Raw genomic sequence first — 12,634 nt, 5'->3', positions numbered from 1 at the left:
CTCCCGCCTGAAGTGACAAGGTAGATAGCACCCATCATAGATTGTCTAAGGAATAGCAAAGCACACACGTCAGGGAGACAAGGGCACCTAGTGGATTAAAAAGAGCCTGAGGTCCTGTATGTGAATTGCGCGTGGGCCATATAGCTAGTGCGTAGCTATGATTCTGGCCTGCTGCTATGATACTGGGCAAGTCCTTTTCTGGACCTTAGTTTTCTCATCTGTAAAATAAGTGTGTCTGAAGACATGGAATAGGACTAGATGTGATGGGGAGTCCCTTCTAATGAGGACACCATAGTTTCTGCAAACAGCAACACCTTTCTGAATCACCACAACAAGGGAAAAGGAAGGGCCTTTTGTTATCCCTAGAACATGTAGTTTTGAAACTAGAATCCCCAGGTTTGTACTCTACAAAAATTTACTGGACACCTGGGGGACAGGGGGTCCAAACAACAATTGAGTCCTGTGTAATGGATACTATCAACCCCTTGATGGATGGGGAAAAGGTGCAAAAGTGAAGCAATTTGTTTACCATTTAGATGCTCTCATAAATAGAAGAGATAAATAAGAGATTAATAAGTCACTGTCCCTGCTATCAGTGAGCTTACAGTGTAGTAAATGCCGTGGGCCAGGCCATTCGTGGACTTCAACTTGTCACATCCATCCCCAAGCCTCCCACATCCATCCTGCAGATAATGTCGGGCTAACCTTTGATTTATAATCACTGCCTTTTAGAACGAGAAGGGATCTTATGATTTAGCCCAAACTTCTCATTCTTCACATGAGGAAGCCAGGCCAAAAACTTATTCAATGTTATGGTGAATTAGGACCTGTAGCAAGGGACTGGCCCTAGAACCCCCAGCTCACGGCCCCTCTATGCACCTGCAGGCAGAACGCCCCAGGGGCAGAGTACACAGAAATCCTACCATCCCCTTGCACACTGGTCCGAGCCCTGGTAAGACAGCATCCATGTCACCCCTGTGGTTTCCATTATACAGGCCAAGGATCTCTACTCAGAACACCACCTGCTTCACCGACCACACACTCCCAGAGGAACTTCAAAAGGTTGCAGGGACACTTCACATGGGCGCAGTATCCATTCATCCCCTCATTCATTTGTTTTTCCATTTATTCAACAACTATTTATTTCTGAGACCACTGTGTATCCCACACAGGATCAAGACAGACATGTCTGTACTCACGGAGCTTCCAGTCTAATGAGAGAGACAAAGAGACACACAATTGTAATATAATGTAATAGGAGCTCTGGTAAAGGAAGTTCAAGGTTTTGTTGAGGTGCAGAAGAAAGATATCTCACCTAGTGTACTGGGAAGATCAAGGAAGGCTTCTTAGAGAAGTCTAGGCTGTGACCCAAGTTGAATGAAGATGGGCTGCGCTGGGGAGAAAGGCATTCTTTTTTAAGCAAGACACACTACAAACAGTTCAGCCTGAGAGAAATGTCTGAAGAAGGGTGTGGCTGTGAGAGAGAAGGGTACAGAAGGAGTCACAAGCAAAGCCAGTGAGGGCCTATGTGTCATACTAAAGAGTTTGGCCTTTATTCCAAGGTTAAAGGGGAATAATAGAAATCCTTGCCAGCATTTCAATTCCCAAACACATGATCTCATCTGAACTTCATAACATCCTGAAGAGGTAGGCAGGTCAGGGATCAAGCCCATTTTGCAGATAAGAAAACTGAGGCTCAGCATGGTGAAGTGAGTGACCCAAAGGCAGCTCTTGAATAATTAATAGCCTTAAGTCTAAACTGGAAACCCTGAATCTCCTGATTTCCAGTCTCAGGTTTCTCACGTTAGACCAAGCTATCAGACCTCAGAATCTGGTACAATTCTTGGGATGTGCTCAAGGGTCTCTGTGGTGACAGCAAGTATTGTCTACTATCCCACCTGTGCCTGCCATGGCCTTCTTAAGGTGACACTCACGAGCACAAGGTTCCTACATGGCAAACAGGGCAGCCCAGAGAGGAAGAGTAGCATCATCTTAAGGAGTAGTGCAGGCTGTGGAAAGCCAGCCAAATTGGTGCTTTGTGGGTGTGGGGCCTCATTCATTCATCCCAACAGGAAGTCAGAAAAAATGCTGGAGAAGAGACAACATTCCACCTTCCTAGAGGAGATGACATCAGACTTCGGCCTTGAACAATGAGATGAAATTCCACAGGGGTGAAAGGCAGCTGAGCAGGCAATAAAGCAGAGGGAACAGCATGGATAAAAGCCCAAGAAGCACAAAAGAGTATGGCTTCACTTTGGTACAAAGCAAATAGGAACTAGTGGGAAGTAAGAGTTGGCAAAGAGTCTGGACTAGGGCCCATTGTGAAAAGCTTGTGTGTCCTGCTAAGAAGTGGAATGTCTTCTGTAGGCCAGTCATTCTCAGTTGTCCAGAGTTAAATGCAATTCCTGACACAGCTATCACATGGTCCGTTTATCTCCTACTTAAGAAAGCAAATGTGGAAACAACCCAAGTAGCCATCAACAGATGAATGAATAAGAATCATGTGGTATGTACACACAATGGAATGTCATTTAGCCTTAAAAAGGAAGGAAATTCTGCAATAGCTTCAACATAGATGAACCTTGAGGACATTATGCTAAGTAAAATAAGCCAGTCACCAATAGACAAATACTATGTGATTCCACTTATATGGTGTATTTAAAGTAGTCAAAATCATAGAGACACAGAGTAGAATGGTGGTTGCCAGAAGTTGAGTGGAGTGGGAAATGGGGAGCTATTGTTTATTGGGTACACAGTTACAGTTTTATAAGATGAAAAGAACTATGGAGATGGATGGTGGTGATGATTGCACACAAATGTGGATAAATTTAATACCACCAAACTGTACCCTTAAAAATGGTTAAGATGGTAAAAAAAGAAAGCAAACACAAATACAAGTGGACACACAATGTGAGATATAGATGATGCGTTACCGAATCGTACCCCTGAAATCTATGTAGCTTTACTAACAATTGTCACCCCAATAAACTTTAATTTTAAAAAAGGAAACTTAAAAAAGAGAGAGACTGACAGTATTGAAAGGAAAAGTTGGAACCACCTATAATATAATTTTAAGAAAATTATCCACCAACTTCAATGTTTAAGATATTATCAACAAGTCGCTTGCCATACCTCACAACTGACTATAGAATTCCAGTTGAGATCATTAAGGATCTTTTAACAAAGCTATAATAGAATTAGTTTTTGGAGATGGAAACTATGCTAAAACATATTGTATAAGAATATAATAGAGGGTGACACAGAGGTTGATTCAAGGGAATAATGAGAATAATAATAATAATAATAATAATAATAATAATTTTAAAATGTAGTAAGCATTTACTATGTGCCAGGAAATGCTAAAGTTAAGCTCTGTATATTGTGTTACACAATCCTCACATCAACCTTATGATTTGAGCACAGTTATTCCCATTTTGTAGATAAAGAAACTGAGGTTTTTGTTCAACATTATTTTTGGCTCAGAGCCAAGGTTACTTCTAAGTAATAAAGCCTGAAATCAAACTAAAGAATGTTTATTGCCAAAGCCTACAATTTTGACCACTGCACTACACTTCCTTTTTTGAAAGGCTGGTTGAGATTCTCAGTCTTTGCGAAGAGGCCCAAGGAACTCAAAAACAGGCAGCATTATAAATTGGAAAAAAGAAGGAACTACATCACAATCGAATTGTCTTCAGAACCACCCACTCCAGGAGTGACAGTGATGTCTGGTTTACTTGAGCCTATGATTTTCACAGAGCAGCCACCTCCTCCCCCAATTTCAGATGAGTCCTTTTGGAAGAAAAAAACAGTCTTGTCTTCTCTAGCCTTACCCAGGTGTCTTGCCAAGTTTCTTGCTCTCCCTTTCTGTCTCTAGTTAGGAGTACCAAGGATACAGCCGTTCACCAGGTGTTCAGAGAACCTATGATCATATTTGTCTATAAATTCAGGCAGGCAGAAAGAGCATTGAATCAGGAATCGGGGTACCAGCTTCTGCTACTAACAGGTAAATGTTACCAGTCCCCTTCTCTCCTCTGGGCTTTAGTCTCCCCATCTATAGAGCAAGGGAGACAAGGACTAGGCTAGTTTCTTCCTCCTCTAACATGTCTTCTTAGAGTTTGTGAAACTTTTGCTAAAACCAGAATTTTGTCAATCTGGGAAGTTCCAGCTTTATCTCACTCCAACACCTATAATCCTGTTCCTATATTTTATAATCTGTATCATAAAAAAAAGACTAATGATAGTTTGCTCTACTTGCAAAGATTTGGTCACCAGCCACCTTGCCAACACACCCAGGATTTCACTGTTTATTGTTCCACGATAACTTCCACCCTACAGCATGCCATTTTACCTACCATCCATACACACCTGTCAGTCTTGGTTGGAGTATATTTCTACTGATGCTCCTCGGGCAGTTCTGGTACCTGGACAATTTTGATATGGGTCAAAGATCCTGCTAGATACATCTCCTATCCAGAATAAATGTGGGCAACTGTGGTTGCTTGGGGAGTCTCTGGTGGAGGTGGTATGGACTTTGTTAATGGTCTAGGTCAGGAACCAGAGTAGAGGCAATGTGATTGGATAAGTACTAATGGACAATAAACCAGACAAAAGCCCACCCTTTTGAAATAAGGCAATGCATTCGACCAGGCTTTGTTCATGTGGTGACCTTCCTATGAAATGCCATGCTCCATTTCTGCTTAGGCAAATCTTTCAGGCTCAACTCAAAGCCCAACTCCAAGATGTTTTCCCTGATTGCCTCAATTGGAAATGAGCTCTCTCGCCTTTCAATTTTGAATTTCCTTCCTCAAAGCCCAAACAACTAATTTGGCTTTCAGTTAGTTATAATAGTAACCCACTGCCATTTAAATAGTGCTCTGTACTTTATAGCACTTTGATATCCACTATCTCATTGGAGATTCATAGGAACCCTATAAGAAAAGCAGGGCAGGAATTATTAATATGCCAGTTAAATATGTGACAGGAAGGAAGCATTTTTATATTAGAAGTTGGCTGGAGACTTCTATTTCTAGCAGTATGTCTTACTAGATACCCTAAATGATCCTCCCAATGAAAACAAATAAAATGTAGGGTAAAATATAAAAACATAAAGTTTATTGCTGAGCTAGTATGATAGTAAAGAATCCACAGCCAAAAAGGAAATGAAAGCAGGAATTCTGCAGGTAAATGAGTGACAAAGCCAAATTTTGCCCTGAGGATTTTACCAGACCCTGAGAGATTGAATTTGTACATTAATTATTTTAAGAGATGAGGAAATAGGGAGCCTGCCCAAGATGAGGAGTCTTATAGGAGACTTCCACATAAGGCTGGTACCCTAAAGAGCCATACCCTTGATGTAAGGGTGAAGAAGAATTAAATCTGTTATACAAAAGGAAATAACAAGGAAACCTATCTGGCATGACCTTGGCACTGGGTGGAGGGGAAAAATAAACTACTTATGAGAACTTATAACTATAGGTGGTCTTCATATAGTTTTGTCGTTCTAATTAAAGATATTTATGAAGTCTGAAAAACTAAAAGCTGAGATCCAAAATCACCAGTCCACACATGTGATTGTCCAAAGTGAATATTCTATAGAAGAATGCAACTTTCATCCAGTCCTCAAAAATTCCTATATATAAAGGTCCAAAGAAAATGAGCATCTCACAGTCAAAAGTTGCAAAACACACAAAGAAACGAGACACCCTGAGTAAAAACCCACAGAAACAACAATTATCAGAATCAAACCCACAGACTATACAGAATGTAGAACCATCATACACACACTATAAAGTTAACTTCATTAAATGTGGTTAACCAGATTTATACAAAGTTTGAAATATAGGCAAGGAAAAAGAGACTCTAAAGAACAATCAAACATATTTCCAAAAGAGTAAAATAGAATCTAAGAAAACAATGTAGTATAATTAAATATGTTGATAAATTAAAGAACGTAAAATATACAACTGAAGAGAGAATGAGGGAAATTGAAGATAGATACAAAAAATTGTTCATAATGTAGCACAGAAAGACAATAAAATGAAAACTATTAGAGGTTCAGAGACACGAAGGTAGAACAGAAAGATATAATATATATCTAACCTGACTTCCAGAATACAGTCATGGAGTAGGAAAGTTTCAGGTATACAGAACAACATAGTGATTAGACATTTATATAACTCACAAAGTGATAACCCCAATTAGTCTAGTACCCATCTGACACTGTACAAAGTTATTATAATGTTATTGACTATATTCCCCCTACTTGACTTCACATCCCTGTGACTATTTTGTAACTACTAATTTGTACTTCCTAATCCCTTCACCTTTGTCAACCATCCCCCCAACCACCCTCCCATCTAGCGACTATCATTTTGTTTTCCATACCTATGAGTCTACTTGCGTTTTATTTGCTTATTCTGTTCGTTAGATCCCACATGTAAGTGAGATCATATGGTATTTGTCTTTCTCTGTCTGACCTATTTCACTTAGCTTGATATCCTCTAGGTCCACCCATGCTGTCGCAAATGGTAAGATTTTGTTCTTTTTTTCTGGCAGAGTAACATTCCATTGTGTATATATATCACATCTTCTTTATCCAATTGTCTATTGAAGGGCATTTTGGTTATTTCCATATCTTGGCTATTGTAAATAGTGCTGCAGTGAACATAGGGGTACATATATCTTTTTGAATTAGTGTTTTGAATTGCTTTATATAAACACCCAGGAGTGGAATTACTGGGTCATAAGGGAGTTCTATTTTTAATATTTTGAGTAACCTCCATACTGTTTTCCACAGTGGCTGTGCCAATTTGCAATGCCACCAACAGTGCACAAGGGTTCCCTTTTCTCCACATCCGCGCCAGCACTTGTTATTTGTTGATTTATTGATGATAGCCATTCTGACAGGTGTGAGGTGGTATCTCATTATGGTTTTTATTTGCACTTCTCTGATGATTAGTGACATTGAGCATCTTTTCATATGTCTATTAGCGATCTGTATGCCCTCTTTGGAGAAATGTTTCTTCTGGTCCTTTCCCCACTTTTTAATTAGACGTTTTTTGTGTTTTTTTGGTGTTGAGTTGTATGAGTTCTTTATAAATTTTGGATATTAACCTGTTATCAGATATATCATTGTCAAATATCTTCTCCCATTCAGTAGGATATTTTTGCATTCTGTTGATAGTTTCCTTTGCTATGCAAAACTTTTAGCTTCATGTAGTCCCATTTGTGTATTTTTTCTTTTGTTCCCTTGCCTGAGGAGATATATCAGTAAAAATATTACTAAGGGTAATGTCAGAGAGTTTAACTTCCTTTATTTTCTCCTAGGAGTTTTATGGTTTCAGGTCTTACATTTAAGTCTTTAATCCATTTTCAGTTTATTTTTGTATATGGAGCAAAAAGGTGGTCCAGTTTCAATATTTTGCACATATCTGTCCAATTTCCCAGCACCACTTATTGAATAGACTGTCTTTAACCCAATGTATATTCTTTTTTTTCCAACTTTTTTTTTAATTGGGAACAGTGTGTTTCTCCAGGGCCCATTAGCTCCAAGTCATTGTCCTTCAATTTAGTTGTGGAGGACACAGCTCAGCTCCAAGTCCAGTAACCATTTTCAATCTCAGTTGCAGGGGGCACAGCTCACCATCCCATGCAGGAATCAAACTGGCAACCTTGTTGTTGAGAGCTCGCACTCTAACAAACTGAGCCATCCGACCACCCCTCCAGAAGCTCAGCAGCAGCTCGTTGTCTTCAATCTAGTTGTGGAGGGCACAGCTCACTGGCCCGTGTGGGAATCGAACCGGCAACCCTGTTGTTCAGAGCTCATGCTCTAACCAACTGAGCCATCAGGCCACCCAACCCAATGCAGTATGGAGAGCAGGGACCCAAGGCAGCAAGCAAATGAGCTCGTGTCTCAATGAGCAGCCTGTGGCTCAGGAAAGGGCCTGACAGTCAGGCCTCTCCGTGGCAATGCTGCACAAGCAGTGTGGAGAACTGTGACCCAAGGCAGCTTGTGCTGATTCCAGCAGACCAATGCAGTCCTGAATCTGACCCTCTATGGAAGGGCTTAACCCTGAGTAAATGGCACCCTCCTGTACAACATTCGTGTGTAAGCTCCACACAGGGGGAACAATGGTCCCAAAACCTCCAGCTCTCATGCCACAGGTGTTGTGTTCAGTTCAGTCATTCCCCACAGGCTCCTGGGCCTCCATCTGCTGAGTCACTCCCTCCGCCAGGGACCAAGTGAGTGCTCACAGGGAGCAAGTCTGTGTGCCGGCTCCACAGGAGGGCAACTGGGTCTCCAGTCGCCCTCTGCCCCACCAAGTTGAGCAAAGAGAGTCCTCACTGATTTCTACTGCCAGCTATCGTGGAACTCCCCTTCCTGGCAGAGGAACTCTGAGCTGGGAAGCCTGGTGTGGGGCCAGAGGATCCCTCCCCAACAGAGGAAGCCTCCACCACTGAGGTGTCGCTGGCGGGGTTCGCCCTCTCTCCATGGGCCTGGAGTCAGCCTGCCTCATGTCTCTGCCCCTCCTATCATTCTTGACGTGGTGGCCTTTTCTTTAAATTCTTAGTTTACAGGTTCCGTTTAGCTAGTGGTCAGATGAATCCCGAGGTTCAATGTTGTATAAATTATTTGTAATTTTTGGTGTGATCCTTGGGAGGCAGTTGGCACAGCGCCCACCTATTCCGCCATCTTAGCTCCTCCCCCAGCATGTATTTCTTACTCCACATTTATTAGACCTCTATCTTTTCACTTTCTTGGTGGTGTCCTTTCAAGTGCAAAAGTTCTTCATTTTGAGGATGTTCACTTTATCTATTGCTTCCTTTGTTGCTTTTGCTTTTGGAGTCCTATCTAAGAAACCTAATCCAAGGTCACAAAGATTTATACCTATATTTTCTTCTAAGGATTTTACAGTTTTAGCACTTACATTTAGGTCTTTAATCTATTTTGAGTTAATTTTTATATATGGTGTGTGATGGAGGTCAAACTTTATTATTTTGTATGTGCCTATCTGGTTGTCCTAGCACTATTTTCTGAAAACACTATTACTTTCCTCATTAATTTTTCTTAGCACCCTTGTCAAAAATCAATTGTCACTTAATATAAAGGTGTTTGGGTTTTTTTTTGGGGACTCTCAATTCTATTCCATTACTCTATATGCCTGTCCTTATGCCAGTACCATGTTCTCTTGGTTACTACCATCCCATTATATCACTAAATGGGTAAGAACCATATAATATACCTTCTGCCAAAATCCCCTTTATGACTCACTTTCCACCCAACACTTCTCCAGGCATTAGGGTAAGATATGTCCAAACGGCAACTTAACTTAGTTGATTCCAAGCCCTCATTGATTTTCTTTATCTTTCTTTCTCTCTCAATTTTTCTTTCATTCTGTCTTTGTCACTTTCTCCTTCCTGTCTCTGCCCCTTTCCCTATCAGTTGCTCTTTATGTCTTTTTCATTTCATCCTGTTTCTTTGTTCTCCTTTCATTCTTTCTATCCATCTTTTCTTTCTCTATCTCTGCATTACTTTCCTTTCTCTTGATGTTCTTGTTCTTTCTCATTTCTACTGGCCCATTTTTCTCTTTCAGTTCAGTTTCTTTCACTCTCCTCCCCCCTCAATCTCTTCCTCTCTCTCTGTCTCTCTCTCTCTCTTCCCCTAATCTTAAGCTCTGAGTTCTCTAGGTCCTGTCTTTTAAGCACTGGCCAATTCCTCAACTCCTGCTTGGTGCTTGTACAAAACCACTTAAAGAATGCAGTTAGTTTTGAGTTATACTGGAGCCAATCTTTTCCTCAAATAAATCCCAAAGTTTGCCTCAAATATTGCAATTGAACAAATATTTATAGAGCAACCACATGTATCAAACATAACACCTGATTTCATTACACATAATTTCATTGACTTTTTACAACCTTCCAAAAAAGGGAAGGAGCTATTATTTCTATTTTACAAAGAAACTGAACTGAGAGGTGAGGTTCAGGAAGGAAAAAGGACATTACTAAAATTGCATACTAGAAAAATGTAGAATTAAGATTTGTGTCTGATTCCAAAGTCCATTCTTTTATTGCTCTACCATGCTGGGAATGATTGATACTTGCTCCTACAGCTGAAATAGAGAGAAGTGGAGAGAAGTGTAAAGATGGGTTGGAAGGGCCAGGTGGTATAAACTCTGCCTTCCCTCCTGCCCAGTTTTCCAACCCAAATATGCCATTCTCTTGACCTCATTCTCAGACCTCTTCCTGCCCCAGGTCCTGAGCCAATCTTGATCAAGACAGAGAGAATCTTAAATTTTTTATCCCCTCCAGTCAATGCAGCCTGGAAAGAAGTTACATTCCTCAGACCTGGCACCTGACATAGGGTAACTATATTGTGTCTACTTTTCCAACACTTAGTGGTGGAGGACTGAGAGATAGGCATCCATGTAGCCCTTATGTTTCATTATTTTTTCCCCTCACCTCAGGCTTGCCCAGTGCCTAAGCTTGGATTCCTGTCTGGTTATCCTGCTTCATGCAGCCCTAGATCTGGGGCTATGAACACATGCTCATAGCCACCTTCTTCCTCAGCCTCCTCTTCTGAGGAGAGGCCCACTCTTGTGCCTCCCATTCCTCTAATCTCTTAGCCACCGCCAGATCTTGTATCATCCACCCTGCAAGTGGTGAAGTAGCCTGCAGTTCTCTTCTGCCTTGTCTTTCCCTAACCAGGCTACCTGGATCTACTGGGTGCTAAGACTGCAGTCAAGATACTGTGTTTCCCTGAAAATAAGACCGGGTCTTATGTTAAGTTTTGCTCCAAAAGACGCATTAGGGCTTATGTTCAGGGGAATGTCATCCTGAAAAATCATGCTAGGGCTTATTTTCTGGTTAGGTCTTATTTTGGGGGAAACACAGTAGTCTTCCCACATGCTATTTTCTCCCCACCAGGCCCATGTTACAAGGTCTTGGAAGCTTGGAACTCTTATAACTAAGTCAAGAAGAAATCGGTGTTTATCCTTAAATGAAGATCTGAGCCTGGCCTCCTCCACCATCATGTTATCTTATTTCTACAGCATCAGTGCCGACTTTAATTAATTAGGTAGTACACATTTTTCAGGTACAGCATAACCTTTCCATGAGGAACTCTGATTGACAGATTCTAATTTATAAGTTTTATTCCAGTGCATAGACAAACACTGCTATGCTCACACTGTGTCTTTTGAAGGTTATAGCATTTAGACCCCAAAGCTCTTAATTTTATTGGAAATAGAACCAAAAATGTCATACAAATATTTCATTTTGAAGTATGATAATTCCAACACATCCTTTTTACTGCATGCAGTAATTGCCACCCATCTACCCACTCTATCCATGATTTGAGAGTCAGTCACAGGAGGGCCCAGCTCCCTGCTGTGTCTGTTTTTGGTGTCCCAGGCAGGACAGCAGAAGTGGTTTTCTTCTTCCTCCATGATGGTTTGCAGAATATCATCTTCCCTGTGTACACATAGACTGGGCCAGGGGCAGGGCGAGGAGGAGAGCTTTTTTGGATGTAAGTATTTCAATGGATTCTTTGTAAACACAGAAGTATCTGTATACATTTAATGGAGCCATTTGACCTTATTCTTAGCTTAGAGTCCCCTGATGGGCCAACTGGAAGAAACACTCTGATTATTCCAGCCTAGACGGTGTAAATATTGTTTAGAAAGGAGAAACCAACAAGCAGAGGGGCAAACACACAGAGTTTGGTACCAAGAGAGCTGAGGGGAGAGAACTGGGAATCCCATGGGGGCAAATGGACAGAGAGTTCCAGTGAGAAAGGCTGAAAAATAAGGGGAAGGGACTATGCTGGCTAAAGCAGGAGTAAGATAAGAACAGAACGGGAAACAGTGGGGCAAGTGTCTGGGAAAGACCTGAGTTGATAGAAATACCGGGCATGGGAACTGGAAAGGATAGTACACAAATCAGAGGTGGAAAAGCTGCTTGAGGGGCAGTTGTAGCCAGAACTCTAGTGGTAACATTCAAACCTCCCAGAAGGAACCATGTTTCTTTGAAGATGAAAGGGGAAAAGTGAGCTTACCGCAGTGATGAACTAGAAATAGGGGGAATGAGAAAGCAGACTTGCTTTTGAGATTTTAAAGACAGAAGTTTGGTTTGAACTCCATATCAGAATTCATACATCTGAGTCACACAAGGAGAAAATTTGTCCTTCTCGGTACAAGAGGTCCTGGCTTTGCCCACCAAAACTCTGGCCAAATGGAAGATTATGAACAAGGGTATACGGAGCCAGGTGTTGAAGAAAGAATGGGTGGGGAGGCCTTTCCCACCTTTTAATTCCATATGGAGATTTCTCATTGGGGATTTCCCCAGAAGTCTTTATCATAGTCAGACATATGTGAGTTCTAGTCTTGGTTCCATCAGCAGAAGACTGTGGATGAGTTACTTTGTCTCTGTGAGCCTCAATTTCCCCTTACGCAAACTGAAGATAATATCATAGTGTTTCTCAATAAATGTTAAGTGACTTTAATGAAATTTGAACTCTCTCCTGGTGGCCACAAGAGGGCAGATACAGTAAATCCCAATTATAGCGCCAGTTGCCCCTTGCTGTTGGATTGTCTGGGCCTTGGGCCTAATGACTCCTCCAATAGACAAGTGGAGCAAG

The sequence above is a fragment of the Rhinolophus hipposideros genome (assembly GCF_964194185.1).
Source record: "Rhinolophus hipposideros genome assembly, chromosome: X".
In the NCBI taxonomy this organism is placed as follows: domain Eukaryota; kingdom Metazoa; phylum Chordata; class Mammalia; order Chiroptera; family Rhinolophidae; genus Rhinolophus; species Rhinolophus hipposideros.
The sequence above is the reverse complement of the archived record's forward strand: the minus strand, read 5'-3'. Positions refer to the sequence as shown.